The sequence below is a fragment of the Bos indicus genome, chromosome 1 (genome assembly GCF_029378745.1).
Source record: "Bos indicus isolate NIAB-ARS_2022 breed Sahiwal x Tharparkar chromosome 1, NIAB-ARS_B.indTharparkar_mat_pri_1.0, whole genome shotgun sequence".
In the NCBI taxonomy this organism is placed as follows: domain Eukaryota; kingdom Metazoa; phylum Chordata; class Mammalia; order Artiodactyla; family Bovidae; genus Bos; species Bos indicus.
Window position 1 is genome coordinate 119,215,557 of NC_091760.1, and position 18,127 is coordinate 119,233,683.

The window sequence follows — 18,127 nt, forward strand, 5'->3', positions numbered from 1 at the left end:
TTGAGAAGGAAATGGCCACACGCTCCAGTATTCTTGCCTGGGAAATCCTGTGGACAGAGGAGCCTGATGGGCTGCAGTCATGGGGTGGCAAAGATTTGAACACGACTGAGCGACTGATCAGAAACATGATTAGGAATTAGGCCTATCTGGTAAAAATGACTCCCTTTTTTGCAGAAAAAGAATTACTGTAATGAGTTTTTGTTATGCAAATATAAAGCACAAAGTCCATGCAGTTTTACTGAGGATGAAGTCATGGGCATTCAAATGAAGGGTTTTAATTTGTTATGTAAATCTAGGGTTTTTTTGTTGTTGTTGTTTTGTTTGTTCTTTTGGGATTTGGGTTTGTTTATTTTAGCAGAATTATTTCTTTCCAGGTTATGGTGACTCTTGAAAGCATTTCTTTTGTTAAACAACAAAATGTAGTGGAATAAGTTTTAAAGATCTTATTGGTTCATCAATTAATGAATCTGGCAGTATCCTATCTAGCAGATAGAAAGGAGCTCCAAGTAATTGTACAATTCAAGGTGGGGGTGGTTATAGACCAACATGAGCTGGAACAAGAAAGTTACACTAGGCAAAAGCAGATTGGTTATTGCAAGGCTATTTCCTTACACAGAGCAAAGAGAAGCCTTGCTTAGAGCCACGTCAGGTACCTTGTGCTGAGCAGAACACTGATTAGTTGATGTAAACCTTCCTTTTCTGGGAGAGCCCAGCCTAGAAACCTAGCTGAAAGTCCTGATTTCCTGACATGGAAGCAAGCTTCAGCGAGGGCCCAGTCTGGTTACTTCAACACTTTCCTAAATCTGATGCAGACTGCCTAGCGTGTGTCCATTATTGCGTGTTCTTAAGGGTTATGTGTGTTGTGTTATGAACACCTAGATGCAGAGGCGGAGCTTGTCTGTAGGGACCATGGAGGAAAGCTGCCAGCTGATTTCTTTATCTCACACTGCAGAAGAAGGGTTATATGGAAAAGGCAACTGCCCATCTGAGGAAAGGTTAAAGGTATGTTGAGAAGCTGGCTAGAGCACGTTAGGGGAAGCGCACTGATTGAAACCGCCCACCCTGGCCAGGCACCATAGTAACCATTTGCATGAGTTGTTTTATGACAAGAGAGCCTGATAAGGAATATGGAACTAATAAGCCACCACCAAGCGGAAGGGTTCGGGAAAGGTCTAAAGGAGACACCGCATGTCCATCCACTTCCCAGAATCCCTCTCGCTAGCATCCATCTTGGCTGAGCGATGTGTGAGCCACCAGGAAAGACTGAATTAGAATGATTGGCCAAAGACCACCTGGAAACTAATCCCATCACCATAAAACCCGACATTGCAAACCACGCGGCAGAGCAGTTCTCCTGGGTTCCCTTACCCTACTGCTCTCCATCTGGGTGCCCTTTCCCAATAAAATCTCTTGCTTTGTCAGCACATGTGTCTCCTCAGACAATTCATTTCCGAGTGTTAGACAAGAGCCCAGTTTCGGGCCCTGGAAGGGGTCCACCTTCCTGCAACACACAGACTCCATCTAGAGTCACATTGCCTTGTTTGAATCCCAGTTTTAATTCTTACCAACTGTGTGACTTCAGTCAAAAAATTAACCTCTCTGTGCCTCTTTCCTTTTTCATTAACTAGAGATAATAAAAGTACATAAAAGTCATTAACTTGTTATAAGAATTAAATTAGTTAATATTTATAAAATGCCTAAAACAGCCAGAACATTGTAAGTACCTTTTAAGTGTTAAATAAACTTTTTCATATGAAAATTTTTTTATTTGGGAAATTAACAATGAAATAACCAGTTAGAGAGTCCACATTCCACAGAAGGCTAGAGCTGAGTTTTGTTATGTAAATATGTACCAGAAGGTGAGCTGTTTGATTTATTGGTAAGAAGAAAATATGGCAAACGATAACAATAACAAATAAGCAACTTATTGGATAATGGGCTTTGCACAATGTCATTTAATTAATACATTCATTCATTAATTAAAAAATTTTTATTAAGAATCAGCTATGCACCAAGCATGGTGAAAGGCACTAGATATACTACATTTGTCTAGGATGGGTGTGAATCCTGCCCTGTGGGCTCCAAGAGGAGACGTGAAGGATGAGATGGTGCCCAGGAGCCAGGACAGGTAAGGACAGAGCTTTAGCAAGGATAGGACCTGGGAGCAGGACACACTTGAGTTTTTATTAATAGCAGCTGAAAGGCAATTTGGGTGGTTGATAGTGGAGGCAAGAAGATGGCCAGCAGGGGATGATTCTCTGGGCATGTTTCACTTGATGTCTCTAAGGCACTAGACCTATTGAATCTTGACATTGACTCCCCTTGATTTTCATGTTGCTTCTACCCCCTTGGTTTTCTCCCTTCTTATACTGGGGTGACTGCAGCCATGAAATTAAAAGATGCTTACTCCTTGGAAGGAAAGTTATGACCAACCTAGATAGCATATTGAAAAGCAGAGATATTACTTTGCCAACAAAGGTCCGTCTACTCAAGGCTATGGTTTTTCCAGTGGTCATGTATGGATGTGAGAGTTGGACTGTGAAGAAAGCTGAGCGCCAAAGAATTGATGCTTGTGAACTGTGTGTTGGAGAAGTTTCTTGAGAGTCCCTTGGACTGCAAGGAGATCCAACCAGTCCATTCTGAAGGAAATCAGTCCTGGGTGTTCATTGGAAAGACTGATGTTGAAGCTGAAACTCCAATACTTTGGCCACCTGATGCGAAGAGCTGACTCATTGGAAAAGACCCTGATGCTGGGAAAGATTGAAAACAGAAGGGGACGACAGAGGATGAGATGGTTGGATGGCATCACCGACTCGATGGACATGGGTTTGGGTAGACTCCCGGAGTTGGTGATGGACAGGGAGGCCTGGAGTGCTGCAGTTCATGGGGTGGCAAAGAGTCAGACACGACTGAGCGACTGAACTGAGAACCTCAGACTGTGACCTTATTTGGAAATAGGATCTTTACAGATGTAATTGGTTAAGATGGTTAGTTAGATGGATTAGGATAAGCCTTAATACAATGACTAGTGTTCTTATGGGCTTCCCTTATAGTTCAGTTGGTAAAGAATCCGCCTGCAGTGCGAGAGACCTGGATTCCATCCCTGGTTTAGGAACATCCCCTGGGGAAGGAAAAGGCTACCCACTCCAGTGTTCTGGCCTGGAGAATCCCATGGACTGTATAGTCTATGGGTCACAAAGAGTCGGACATGACTGAGTGATTTTCAGTTTCACTTTTCAGTGTTCTTATAGGAAGTCCATGTGAAGACAGAAAGATGAAGGCCATGTGATGACAGAAGCGGAGACTGAAAGGATTCAGCTCAAGCCAAGGAATGCCAATGATCGGCCAGCAACCACCAAAGCTGGATGATTCAGCATAGAATAGATTCGGCTTCAGAAACTCCAAGGAACCAAACCTGCTGGCACTTTGATTTGGACCTCTAGACTCCTAAACTGGAAGACAATAGATTTCTGCTGTTCTAAGCCATCCAGTTTGTGCTGAGTTGTTATGGTGGCCTTAGGAGACTCTTACGCATCTCTTCAACTGTGCATTCTCAGTCCTTTTCTTGTTTTCCTCTTCCTGTGCATACTCTTGGGTGTGATACAGGGTTTCCATTCTTTGTTGATCTGCTTTCTTTACACCCTTTCCTTGGCTCCTGTTGACAAACAGCTTTACTACCAACTCACGGCAAATAGGAAAGAAGTCTGGGAGTCAGCTTGGATACTTTCCTCTATTTCAACTCCCACAGGGCCCAAAAGTAGGCTCTTGTCAAACACTCAGAAATGAATTGTCTGAGGAGACACATGTGCTGACAAAGCAAGGGATTTTATTGGGAAAGGGTGCCCAGGTGGAGAGCAGTAGGGCAAGGGAACCCAGGAGAGCTGCTCTGCCACCTGGCTCACAAGGTTTTATGGTGATGGGATTAGTTTCCGGGTTGTCTTTGGCCAATTATTCTAATTCAGAGTACTTCCTGGTGGTGCACACATTACTCAGCCAAGATGGACGCCAACAAGAAGGATTCTGGGAGGTGTTTGGGCATGTGGTGTCACCCTTTGACCTTTCCTGAACTCTTCCAGTTGGTGGTTCCATGTTTCTTACCAGGACCTCCTGTCATAAAACAGCTCATGCCAATGGTAACCATGGTGCCTGGCCTGGATGAGCAGTTTCAATCAATCTGCTTCCCCTAACAATTCCACTAGTCATCAGGTACATGTACACTGAACTTTTACAAAAATTCATTTTCAAGAGTAATGGGGAATAACATTTGCATATGATTTTTTAAAATATATCATGAATAGATGATATTGTTGTAGCCATGCATTCTGGGAAACAAACTCACTCAGAAGGACAATGCAGATAGTGGAGTGCAGTTTATTACACCGGTGGGCCCAAGGCAGAGTCTCCTCTTAGCCAAGGACCCCGACAAGCATTTGTGAAAACCTTCTATACCCCATGTGTACGTGTCTGAACCCACCAACCCAATTTCCTTGAGACTTACATAAAACAAAGGAAGGGTAAATACAGTCACAGTAACCCCATCATTCATGTGTTATGTGTTCAAACAGTTAATAATCAAAAGCCTGCGGTTACATTCCGATAGATACAGAAAGAATTTATGACCTGTCCGGAGGCAGGGGTGATTAGAGTATGTTTTCTCTTAGGCCATGAGTAACCTGCATGTGAGCTTCAGGATTCCCCTGTCCAGAGGGGGGCTTATCCTTCTATTGTAGTTTCCATAGGCTCTAAGCACAGAGTTCAGAGTCCATTAGAGAGGTGGCCAAGCATAATTAGCATGAACAGGCCGAAGATGGAGTCCAGCTCTGTCTGTTTTGTCCTTCAATATCTGTTAATCTCATACCCCTAATTTGTCCCACTCTCTGTTCCTCTCCCCTTTGATAACCACAGATTTGCTTTTCATATATTAATGTTGTAAATCAATTAAACTTCAATTAAAAAATATATGACTAGATAGACGTACAGACCAATGGAAAAGGCTAAACATCTCAAAATAAACCCAAGTATATATGGAAATTTAGTAAATGATTAAGGGAGTCACTAGGGAAAATATTAACATTAACTTTAAAAAAATGCTGTAGGGACAACTGAACTACCACTTCAAAAATGATAAACTAGATATCTATCTTACACCATGAAAGTGTGAAAAGTGTTAGTTGCTCCGTTCAGTTGCTCAGTCGTGTCCAACTCTTTGTGACCCCATGGCCTGCAACACGCCAAGCTTCCCTGTCCATCACTAACTCCCAGAGCTTACTCAAACTCGTGTCCATTGAGTCAGTGATGCCATCCAACCACCTCATCCTCTGTTGACCCCTTCTGCTCCCACCTTCAATCTTTCCCAGCATCAGGGTTTCTTTTGCATCAGGTGGCCGAAGTATTAGAGCTTCAGCTTCAATATTAGTCCTTCCAATGAATATTCAGGACTGATTTCCTTTAGGATGGACTGATTGGATCTCCTTGCTGTCCAAGGGACTCTCAAGAGTCTTCTCCAACACCACAGTTCAAAAGCATCAGTTCTTTGGCACTCAGCTTTCTCTATAGTCCAACTCTCACATCCATACATGACTTCTGGAAAAACCATAGCTTTGACTAGATCGAACTTTGTTGGCATAGTAATGTCTCTGCTTTTTAATATGCTGTCTAGGTTGGTCATAACTTTTCTTCCAAGGAGTAAGCATCTTTTAATTTTATGACTGCAGTCACCATGACAACTTGACAGCTAATCTTGAACAAATTCCTTAACCTCTTTGTGCCTCAGTTTTTTCCAGTATAAAAACTGGGTCTAATAAGAGTAACTGCTCTGGGAAAGGTTAGCTGATTTAGTATAGTTAAAGTATTTGGAATGATGACTGGCATACTACTATCATCAACAGCATTATTATTTTACAATATGAAATTCAGTATAATGCATTAAAGAAATTTTGCAATGCCCCTCTGCCAAACCAAACAGTAGCAAGACGTGCATTGAAACGTAAATTTCTCTTTCACATCTGAGCCTGATCAACCAGTTTTCCTCCCCAGGTACAATTGTTACCAGCTGTGGCATTTATGAATTTATTACCTTTTAGTCCCAAATCCCCCCTTCATTTCTCTGCTGTGATAATGAAACATCTTTCCTTTGCCAGCTGACACAGTGTTAAACTTTGCCAGTAGAGGACGCTGAGAGACTCTGGAGGACAAATAGGCTTCTTTTCCTGGTTCTAGTGGGCTTTCTGGTCTTGCTCCTGTGGTGCTAGGCTAGTCCCAACAATGGATCTCATCCAGCAAGTTCCGTGGGCACCCCAGTCGGCTTCCCCTGGGCCATCTCAGAGACACTTCTGTAAAACAGCTTCCTGGCAGCTTTCCGGTGAGTCCAGTCATGGCCCAGGCAGTTTCCCATCAAGTTCCACAGCTCTTGCCACAAGGCAGTTTCCAGTTGAATTTCATCAGCTCTCCCACCCTACCCTCTGGCAAGTGATTTCTTTCCCACCAGCCTCAGCCTCCAGGTTTCCCAGTTGAGGAATTCCCCACTTGTCAGCCTGGCCTATGACCTGAAGTTTGTCAACTGTGAACTAGTTCAAGCAATCCAGCAATCTAGCAAAATACTCCACCATCAGTGGAGCTGCCCCTTCTCCAAGGAGGTCTGTGTCCAATGAAGCTCACTCTTCCAAGTTCACCCCTTTCTTGGGTACCCTTTCTCAGCCCTAGTGTGTGTTAGTGACACAGTCATGTCTTACTCTTTGTGACCCTATGGACTGTAGCCTGCCAGGCTCCTCAATCCATGAAATTCTCCAGGCAAGAATACTGGAGTGGGTAGCCATTTCCTTCTCCAGGGGTTCAAACCTGGGTCTCCTGCATTGCAGGCAGATTCTTTTCCATCTGAGCCACAGTTTTTTGTTTTTTGTTTTTTTAAAATCAAAGTACAGTTGATTTACAATGCTATATTAGTTGTAGGTATACAACACAGCAACTCCATATTTTTATGCATTATATTCCATTTAAAGTTATTATGGGGACTTCCCTGGTGGTCCAGTGGTTAAGACTTCATGCTCCCAATGCAGGGGGCACAGGTTCAATCCCTGGTCAGGGAACTAAGATCCCACAGGCCGCATGGCATGGCCCCAAAAAAAGTTTTAAAAAGTTGTTTTAAAATAATGGTTACATTCCTTGTGCTATTCATTAATCCTTGTATATTATTTATTTTATACATAATAGTTTGTACTTCTTAATCACTTCCATCTATCTTGCCCCTCCCCAACTTGTAATCACTAGTTTGCTCTCTATAGCCATGGGTCTGTTTATTACTTGTTATATCCATTCGTTTCTTACTTTAGATTTCACATATAAGTGAAATATAAAACATTTGTCTTTTTCTGACTTACTTAATTATGAATAATAACCTCCAGATCCATCCATATTGCTGCAAAGATAAAAATTTCATTTTTTTTATGACTGCATAATATTTCATTAATATTTCATATATATATATATATCACATCTTGTCTCTTCATCTGCTGATGGACACTTGGGTTGCTTACATAGTCTGACAGTTGCACATAATGCTGCTATGAACATTGGGGTACATACTTTTTTTCGAATTAGTGTTTTCATTTTCTTTGGACATCTACAGAGGAATGGAATTGCTGAATCAAATGGTAGATCAGTTTTTATTTTTTTTAGGAACTTCTATACCATTTCATGGTGGCTACAGCAATCTACATTCCCACCAACAGTGAACTAGGGTTCCCATAGGTTTCTCCATATCATCATCAACATTTGTTACCTGTGATCTTTGTGGTGATAGCCATTACAATAGAGATGATATCTGATTGTAGATCTGATATGCATTTCTCTGATGATTAGTGATGTTGAGCATTTTTTCATGTGCCTGCTGGCCATCAGTATGTCTTCTTTATTGCTTTTTATATAGTTCAACCTCATATATATGTGGTGGTTTGCCATTCCCTCCAGTGGATCACATTTTGTCAGAACTCTCTGCTATGACCCGTCTGTCTTGGGTGGCCCTCCATGGCATGGCTCATAGCTTCATTGAGTTACACAAGCCCCTTCACCCCAACAAGGCAGTGATCCTTAAAGGGGACTAAATATTAAACAAACAAACAAACTAAAATCATGGCATCTGGCCCCATTACTGTGTGGCAAATAGAAGGGGATATGTGGAAGTAATGACAGATTTCCTCTTCTTGGGCTCCAAAATCACTGCAGACGGTGACTGCAGCCATGAAATCAGAAGATTGTTTCTTGGCCGGAAAGCGATGACAAACCTAGACAGTATGCTAAAACGCAGAGACATTACTCTGCTGACAAAGGTCTGTATAGTCAAAGCTAAGGTCTTCCCAGTGGTCACATATGGTTATGAGAGCTGAACCATAAAGAGGGCACAATGCCAAACAATTGCTGCCTTTGAACTGTGGTGCTGGAGAAGACTCCTGAAAGTCCCTTGTTGGACAGCCAGGAGATCAAAACAGTCAATCTTAAGAGAGATCAACCCTGAATATTCACTAGAAGGACAGATGCTGAAGCTGAAGCTCCAGTATTTGGTCATCTGATGTGAACAGACAATTCACTGGAATAGCCACTGATGCTGGGAAAGATTGAGGGCATAAGGAGAAGAGAGTGTCAGAGGATGAGATGGTTGGATGGCATCAGCAATGCAATGAACATGAACTTAGGCAAGCTCTGGGAGATCCTGGATGCCATCCAACCATCTCATCCTCTGTCATCCCTTTTTCCTCCTGCCTTCAGTCTTTCCCAGCATCAGGGTCTTTCCCAATGAGTCAGTTCTTCACATCGGGTATTTTATATATTAACCCCTTATCAGACATATCATTTGCAAATATCTCCTCCAATTCAGTAGGTTTTCTTTCTATTTTGTTGGTAGTTTCCTTCACTCTTGAGATAGCTTTTAAATTTAATTACGTCCTATTTGCTTTTCTTTGCTTTTGTTTCCCTTGCCTGAGGTGACAGATCAAAAAACAAACAAACAAAGCATTGCTGCCGTGATCCTAGCAAGCAAAGCCAGCACCCCGGGTACTTTTCCACTTACTGCCTCCATGCTATGAGCAAACTCTTCAAGAGTGGCGTCTTGGCTTCTTACAGCCCTAAGGCAAACTCCACAGCTAAGTCCTCTCAGTGTTGGAAGCCCGAGAGTTTTCTTCAGAATTCTCTTACATTTAGTAAGTTATTCATCATTTTCCACATTAAAGCTTCACTACTCAAATTATTGTGCAATTTCTGTCTCCTGAATGGATCGTGACAGATAAAACAGATCCTTGTCATGGTCTTCCAGAGATATCCTACACCTATATAGTATATGCAGATAGATAGGTATCTAGATAGATAGATAGATCATATCTTTTTGTTATATAAATAGTAATGTAACATACTGTGTTTTTCTAACTCAGACATCATTGCATATCAGCACATATAGATTTATCTCACTTTAACAGTTGTATAGTATTCCATTATTATATAGACTGCCATTATATGGCAAGAATTATGCCATAATTTATTTAACCAGTTTCCTACTGGTAGGCAGTGAGATCATTTCCAGTCCTTTCTCTTTACAAATAGTATTCTTACTTGATTGGTCCATATGCCCATGTGCAAGCATATCTTACCTGAAAAATCACTTCTTGGAAAAGATTCTACCTTCTTAAATTCTCTCCAAACTATCTCCATGCCCACTTCTGTCACTGTATTATAGACATTTTTCATTTTAAAATTAATATTTAGTACTTTTATTAATTAGAAGTAATAAAGCATTTTGATACATTTTAATTGTTTAAAGAACATAAAATCAGTGAAAAACAAATTTCAAGGAAAAGTATCATCAGATGCTTTGAGACAGTCATGGGCATGCATGTTTATATATACAGAACTTTCTCTGTGTGTTCCCAGAACATAAACTTCTCAAGAATCCATTATATGTTTTTAAAAGTTAGTAACACTTTCCTCAGACTTGTGCCAAATTGGCCACTAAAGTAATAACATAAGAATGGATGAAATTATTTTAATACGTTCTGAAATACTTCTCAATGTAACTCAGTTCAGCATTTCATTCTTGCAGCAGTTAACTGGCTATATCAGGTACTGCTTCTTTTATTAGTATTTATGTTTTCTTGACCATTGAAATATATCTTGCTTTTCTTTCCTTTATTCTCTATTCAGTCATTCCTCAAGTCTTATTATTCTTTTTCTCTTTTTTCTTAAAGTGGAGTATGTTGAGATATGATTTCTATATAATGAAGCTCACACTTTATAGGTACACAGCTTTGATAAATGTATACAACTGTGTAATCTCCACCACAATGAAAATGCTATATAAAGTATTTCTATCACCCAGAAAGTTCTATGTGCCTCTTTATAATCAACTCCTCCCTCCACACCAGCCCCTTTAAAACAATGATCTTATTTCTATGCAGATAGCTTTGTGTTTTTCAGGATGTCCTATCAATGGAATCATCCAGCATGTAGTCTGCCTTCTGTCATCTAACATAATGCTTTTAAGAGTCATCCAAGTTGCTGTGGTATCAGTAGTTCACTCATCTTTATTGTATAGTATTCATTCATGGATGTAAAATTTATTTATTATCTGTTCACCAGTTGATGCTTCCAGGTTTTAGTGGTTATGAAAAAATCTGCTCTAAACATCCCTAAACATATTTTCACTTTTCTTGAATAAATATCTCAGAGTGAGATTGTTGGGGTTATATGGTATGTGTACATTTAATTTTGTAAGACTCTGCCAAACTGTTTTCCAAAGTGGTTGTACCATTTTGCATTCCCATCAGCAAAAATGAGAGTTTCTGCTGCTCTGCATCCTCACCAGCATTTGGCCTTCTTTATTTCTGATGAAATTGCTGCAGTAGTTTCTGGAATGATCTCTTGGTTCATGCCTTCCAAACTCTGATTTATCCTTCAAATTGAAACCAGAACCAGTTTCTAAAATGTCCTTCACTCTTTGGTGACTTTGACTTTCTCAGGATAAGTCAAAGTCAGACTGACAACTTTCTCAGGCTCTCCAGACTGACATACAGCTCAGACTTTTCTAGCTCTGAGTTCCTTCTCACCAACCCCCTCCACCAACAACATCCATTGTGTCCTACCTGGGCAGCTGGCCACACCCAAGCTCTACTGACTCCAAGTTATAGCATGGACCATGCTCTCTCCCGATTCAGTGCTTCTGTGCAGCCGAAGGCAATTGTTTGGGCAGAGCATTTGTTCTTTATTTTGTATTCCCAAGATGAAAGTACCCTCTGAATTTTGGGTAGTGCTGGTATTTACTCAACTGTCTACCAGGGAACTATTTTTTTCAACTATTTTTCATGAAAATTTTCACAAATTCAGAAAGGTTAAAAACTAGTACAATGAACATCTAAATTCAGTTCAACAATTGTTGTCATTTTGTTACATTTGCTTCATTTTTCTGTCTGCATTGCATCCATTCTTCGTCTCCCCCTTCTTCCGCAAAGCCATTTCAGATTTCAGATTTTTGCTAAACCACTTTCTAAATATGTTTCAGGCATATCTGTCCCCTAAAAACTCGAACAACCTACTTTATAACTACCCCTCCACTATCTCCACTATCTCCCCAAAAAGCATAAAACCACTTTAATATTGTCTAACATTATTTACATTGATATTTTCCCCATTGTCCCCAAAATGTATTTCATCACGTTTGTTTTCCACATCAATATCTCATTGAGCTTTATACATAGCATTTATCCACCAGTGAACATTTATCTTGGATTGGGTATCAGTTTGCCCTGCTACCTGCTTCTGTTAAGCTAGATGACTCAGTTCTGTCCCTGCCCTTCCAAGGAATCTTCTATGAACTCCCAGCTCCATTCAGGCAGGTTCCTGTGAATTTCTGTACTTTCCAGAAGCTTTTGCGTAAATCTATTGGAGAGCCAAGATTTTGTATTACAAAGGTTTTGTTGAACTTTTCTATTTCTTCTACCAGACTCTGGGCAGAGCATCTTGAGGGCAAGGACTAGTGTTCTTTGCCTTGGTAGTCTCCCTGCTGTGTAGTACTTGCTCAATATCTATTCAAAGAATAAATGAGGGCCTGGGACTTCCCTGGCAGTCCAGTGGTTAAGACTTCACCTTCCAAAAGAGGATGGGGGTTTGATCCTTGATTGGAGAGCTAAGATCCCACATGCCTCACGGCCAAAAAATCAAAACATAAAACAGAAGCAACAAATTGTAAAAAATTCAATAAAGACTTTAAAAATGGTCCATTTTTAAAATGGTCTTTAAAAAAGACTTTTAAAAATCCTTTTTAAAAAAAGGAATAAATGACAGAATATGGTTTCTCTTCACTGTGAAGAGCTGGGGTAAATAAATGGACTCAGGGCTGGGAGCCAGGGAGAAGAGGGTAAAGGGAAGTACAACAAGGTTCTGAGAGGTCATTTCAAATACAGAATATTGCTTGGGGAGCTGTGGATAAAAATTGCATTAATATATGCCTTCCTGTCTCTCAGGAGGCAATAGGCTTGATATTTATCATTAGTTGGTGATAAACATAGAATCTAGCAGCCCTATAGACATTTTGGACCAGATAATTGTAGAGAAAGAATTATAAACACCAAAATCAAGGGGACTGCATTCCAGTGGTCCATTTCTGTTTACACAGCTATTCAACTGCTGCTTTCCTGCTGTGCTTTTAAGGAAATAGCCATTCCCAGCGGGTCCCTATACTGGACTGGGACCAGAACTTTGTGCCCACAGTGAAATGAGGGAAATCCCAACGCATCTACTCTGAACTCCCAGAATGAACTTTCTTTCTGAATATTAGCCTTTTCTGCAGTTCAGCTTTTATCTTGGTGGCAGATTTTTCTCTTTGATAAACTTCTTTCAGATACTTCCTTCTTCTCCACTTCCCACCACCTGTGGGATTAATTCCAGGATCATATATTAATTCTGATTCCAGAGTGACTCAGAAACTGCACACCAAGACTATTTTAGGTGGAGTGTTTCCTCCTGAGTCACCCCATCCCTTCATAGCAGACATCCTGCGGATTTCCTCAGCTCCGCTGTTGAGAACAGGAAACCAAAGCCAAAAGTAGCCAGTAAGCACAGCAAACCAGTGATGCTTCCTGGTTCCTGGAGGACTAGCAAGAAAATCCTGATTTAGGAAGAATTCCTTGGCAAGAAAATTGGGATTTTGCTGGAGACACATGGCTTTAGGAAGGTTCTTTTAAAATAAGTCCAGATATTTTTTTAAGGAGACAGGTTAAGAATGAGCTCTCTTAGGAATGAAATTAAATAACTTTTTAAATTGTCCAGGGAGACTTCATTAGATGCTCTCATTAATGAGATAACCAAAGCCAAGAAGCTTATTCATCTCCCCTTTTCACAATTTTATCAAGTTTTTCATACCCTCTTCATTCACTCCTGTCAGTCTTCCAAATGGTGATGGATCCTACACCTCCCACCCCCAAAAAATATCTATAGCTATCTGTGACACGGAAGCATCATTAGAGACATCTTTTGGGGCTTGACTAAGACTGGGAAGTAGTAGCCAGGCACATTGCTTTTCCCTGACCCCATGTCCACAGACATCAGCAATCTATCCAGCCAAACTATCTGGCCTGTATGTTTCTCCCATTGAAACCAACGTGTCTTCAAAATAGCAATGTAGGCAGCCATTATGGAGGAATCCAAATATCCAAACTTGAAACCTATTTGTGGACTTCCCTGGTGGTTAAGAATCTGCCTGCCAATGCAGGGGACATGGATTCGATCCCTGCTCTGGGAAGATTCCACATGCTGTGGGGCAATTAAGCCCTTGCTCCACAATTAAACACATTACATGCCTAGAGCCTGTGCTCTACTACAAGAAAAGCCGCTGCCATGAGAAGCTGGCACACCACAACTGGAGAAAGGCTGCACACAGCAACAAAGACCCAGGGCAGCCAAATGTAAACAAGTAAACTTAAATAAAATCATTTTTTAAAAAAGAAGAAAATAATTTGCAATGAAGAAGAGGGGGTTTAATATATAGAGGTGTATCAGGTGAACATGGTGGGAGAGTCCAAAGATTATGTCTTAAGTCTTGGGCTCAACTTCTAGTTCCTGGGCAAAGTTTTAAAAATGTTTCTTAGAGCCATTGTTTTACATGCAAAATGGAGTTAAGGCCTTCATCTCAGTATAACTGTAAGAATTCATTTTGTGATTGTTTTTAATGTATGTGAAAGCTTTTAGCACAGTGCCTAGGACAAAGATACTCAATGGATGTCAATTCATTATGATAATTTTGAGGGGGGCTCTGATTGGGAGCTCACCTTGCTGACACTAAAAATTCCTGGAAGCCACAGCACTGAAACAAGGTAGGAACAGCGCAAGGATTCCACTCTCCATAAATTTTATCGAAAGGTCTTCTTAGTCACTCCTCTCCAGGGCAAAATATTGGCAATAAGAACTTTTATGAAGTTTCAACTAAACCCTCTTAGAGCCTCACAAATAAGTCTGGTAAAACACCATTCTTTCTGGGTTTCTTGGTAACCAGTTACCCTCTTTAGAGATTATCCTGTTCTCCCCTTCATGTTCACCTTATTTCAGTGCCTGTTAGACTCTAAAACTAAAAGCCAAATCAAGCATTTTCATTTTTTTTCAACATTTTTGCTTAAAAGTTGATGGGAGAGAGATGGTTGACTATTGGCTGGAGAGACTGTAAATTAAATGCTAGATGATATTGCAGTCTTCTGCCCCACCTCAGTTCACTTCCCATCAAAGTTACTTTCTTTTGTTCCTTGAAGATTTTAGTACCAGGCTCACAGTCATTCTCTCCCAGACTGCCATTGTCATAAGCATTGATTTTAATATTCATTTCAAGGCATTAGTGCAATATCCAATTGTCTCCACTGCTTTCTTACAATTCTCTTGCTTTGGGTAAAGTAGCCACCCTACTTCAGCTACTCACTGCCATGGTCACAACTTGTATTAGTCTGCTAGAGATGCCATGACAAAATAGCACAGAATAGGTGGCTTAACCAACAGAAGTGCATTTTCTCACAGTAATGGAGACGAGAAGTCCAAGATCAAGATGTGGGCAGGCTTGGTTTCTCCTGAGACCTCTCTCCTTGGCTTGCAAATGACTATCCTCTTGTTGAATCCTCCTATGGTCTTTTCTCTGTGCACAGGCCCTTCTAGTCTCTCTCTGGGTGTTCAAATTTCTTCTTACAAGGATATTAGTCAGATTGGATTAAGGTCCACACTACCAGCCTCACTCTAACTAATGCCTTCTCTCCAAATATAGTCACGTTCTAAGGTTATGGGGCACCAACATATGAATTTCAAGGGAACACAGTTCAACCCAAAATACACCTCTAGACTTTGTCTTCACCAATTACTGAAACAACTTTTTTTTAAAGCTTTTCTTTATGGTAAAAGTCACATAATATAAAACATACTATTTTAACCATGTCTAACTATATAATTCAGTAGTAATAAATATATTCTTTTTGCTGAATACTGAAACATCTGAATTTCAAATTCTATCATCTCTTCATCTCAATCACTACCTTCTATCTTTTCAGCTCTTTATCTCTTTGCTACCCCAAACCAATAATTCTTCAACTCCACTAGGACACATAAATCCAGCCCTCTTTTTTTCTCACTGTCGCTCTGATTCTTTCATGTCCTTACTTCCCTCCTTCCTTGGATTAGATTCCATAGTTGATCACTATAATCACTCTCATATATTTTCTTGATTCCTTTCCCCCGTTTCTCTCTCTCTTTATGATGTTTGCTTGGCAAAGTCCAAATCCTGGCTGATTCCAGCTTTCTTACTACTCTCTGCCCATGCCTTTGCAGTTGCACTGCCCTGGGAAAAGCACTTGACCATGTTTCTAGTCTCACTATAAACTCTTGACCTTAAGCGGGTCATCCATGCCTGTTGGCATCTGCCATCTCTCTCTAGACCTTTCACTATCTTGCTTTCCTAGGCAACAGTTTCATACCTTCTTCTCTCTCTAAAAACCTGTAATACCCTCTCCCCATCTTTATTCTCAGCCAATAAACCTGCTTCCAGTTTCACTGAAAAAACAGGAGCCCTCAGAAGTTCCCACACTTCCAATCCCATGTGTCCCATCTTACTTCTGTTACTGAGCATGAACTACCCGGGCTGCTAGCTTAGGCCAGTTCCTCCATTTGTGCGTACACTCCTGCTGCTTCCCACTGACGCAGGAACACTGCTCCAGGGACTTCCCTGGTGGTCCAGTGATGACGAATCTGTCTTGAAGTGCAGGGGACACAGTTCAATCCCTAGTCAGGGAACTAAGATCCTACATGCCGTGGAACAGCTAAGCCCACGCACCCCAACTACTGAGTCCACTCGCCGCATCTGGAGAGTCTATGCACCTCAGTGAAAGATCTCGCATGAGGCAACAAGGAGCCTGTCTTCCATGACTAAGACCTGATGCAGCCAAATAAATAAACTAAAAAAAACAAACACCACTCTATCAATTCTCCCATTTTTCTCTTGCACTCACCTCCCCTCCACCACTCCCAACAAAAAATTCCTATCAGTATACAAATGTGCTATAATTTTTCCCTTTAAACTTTTCCCCTTAACTCCCACTTTCCCTTTAGCTAAACTCTCTAAAAAGTGTTATCTCTTCTGTTTCCAATTTCTCTTTTCTTCTTCCCTCATGTACCTATTCCATTTGGACTCAACATCTGTCCTATCACTAAAGCTCCTCTTATCAAGCTCATTGATGACCTCCATGTTGCTAAATCCAATATCCATTTCTCAGTCCTCCCACATTACTTGCTCTATAGGTAGTCTTAACTCTTCTAACTGACTACTTCTTTCTCAACTTAGGAATTCAACTTCCAGGATAAGTTCCTGGTTCTTCTAACTCACTGGCCACTTCTCAGTCTCCTTTGCTGACTCCCCCTTCACATCCCCAAACTCAATTCTCTGGAATCCCCAAGACCTAGTCCTTGACCCTCTTTTCTAATCTACATTCACCCCCAGAGTTTTGTGCCTTTAGATATTATCCATACACTGACAACTCTCATACTCCACCCCAGACCTATTCCTTGAACTTCATGTTTGTGTATCCAATAGCCTGATTGGCATCTCCACTTGGATTCTAAGAAGTGTCTCAAAACTTGAGAAGTCTGGAACTAACCCTCTTCTCTTCCCCTGTTAATCCTGCTCAACCTGCTGTTTTGCTCATTTCAGTAAATGAGAGCTTCATTCTTCCTGTTTTTCTGGCCCCAAACCACATAGTCATCTTTGACTCCTCTCTTCTCTTCCAGCCAATGTCTCACCAAATACTGTTGGATCTATCTTCAAAATATAGACAGAACCCAGCCTTTTATCACCATCTCTGATACTACTATCATTGCTTGAACCACTGTCATTGGTGGGAATACTGGATTGGTGAAATGGCTTCAGAATTCATCTCTTTCTTTCACCCACACCCTTTATAACCTAATCATGATGCAACAGCTAGACTGAGCCTTTAAACATGTCAAGTCATTTTTCTATTCAAAACTAATCTCAGAGACCTGGTTAGAGGGTCAGAAATTTCAACCCCACCCTGCAGCCTCTGGGGAGGGGAAAGGGGCTGGAGACTGACATATCAACTAATTGCCAATGACTTAATAATGTCTATAGAATAAACATTATTAATGTTGAAAATTAACAGAGGAGCCTGGTGGGTTACCGTCCATAGAGTCACAAAGAGTTGGACACAACTGAAGCAACTTAGCTTGGATGCAATTTTGATATTGGGGGCTTCCCTGGTGGCTCAGTGGTAAAGAATCTGCCTGCCAAGCAGGAGACTTGAATTTCATCCCTGGGTTGGGAAGATGCCCTGGAGAAGGAAATGGAAACCCACTCCAGTATTCTCGCCTGGGAAATCCCATGGACAGAGGCGCCTGGTCGGCTACAGTCCATGGGGTCGTAAAAGAATCAGACATGACTTAGGGAAACAACAACAATATTATAGTTTAAGACAACTAGTTCTGGGTTTGTTTTGTTTGAATCCAAATGTGGCTCCATGTAGCTCGACTTTTTTAAAAAGTATAAGTACAGTACAATTTTAAATATTTATATAAAATAAGTTTTTTCTCTTGAATTAAAAGAAAATATGTT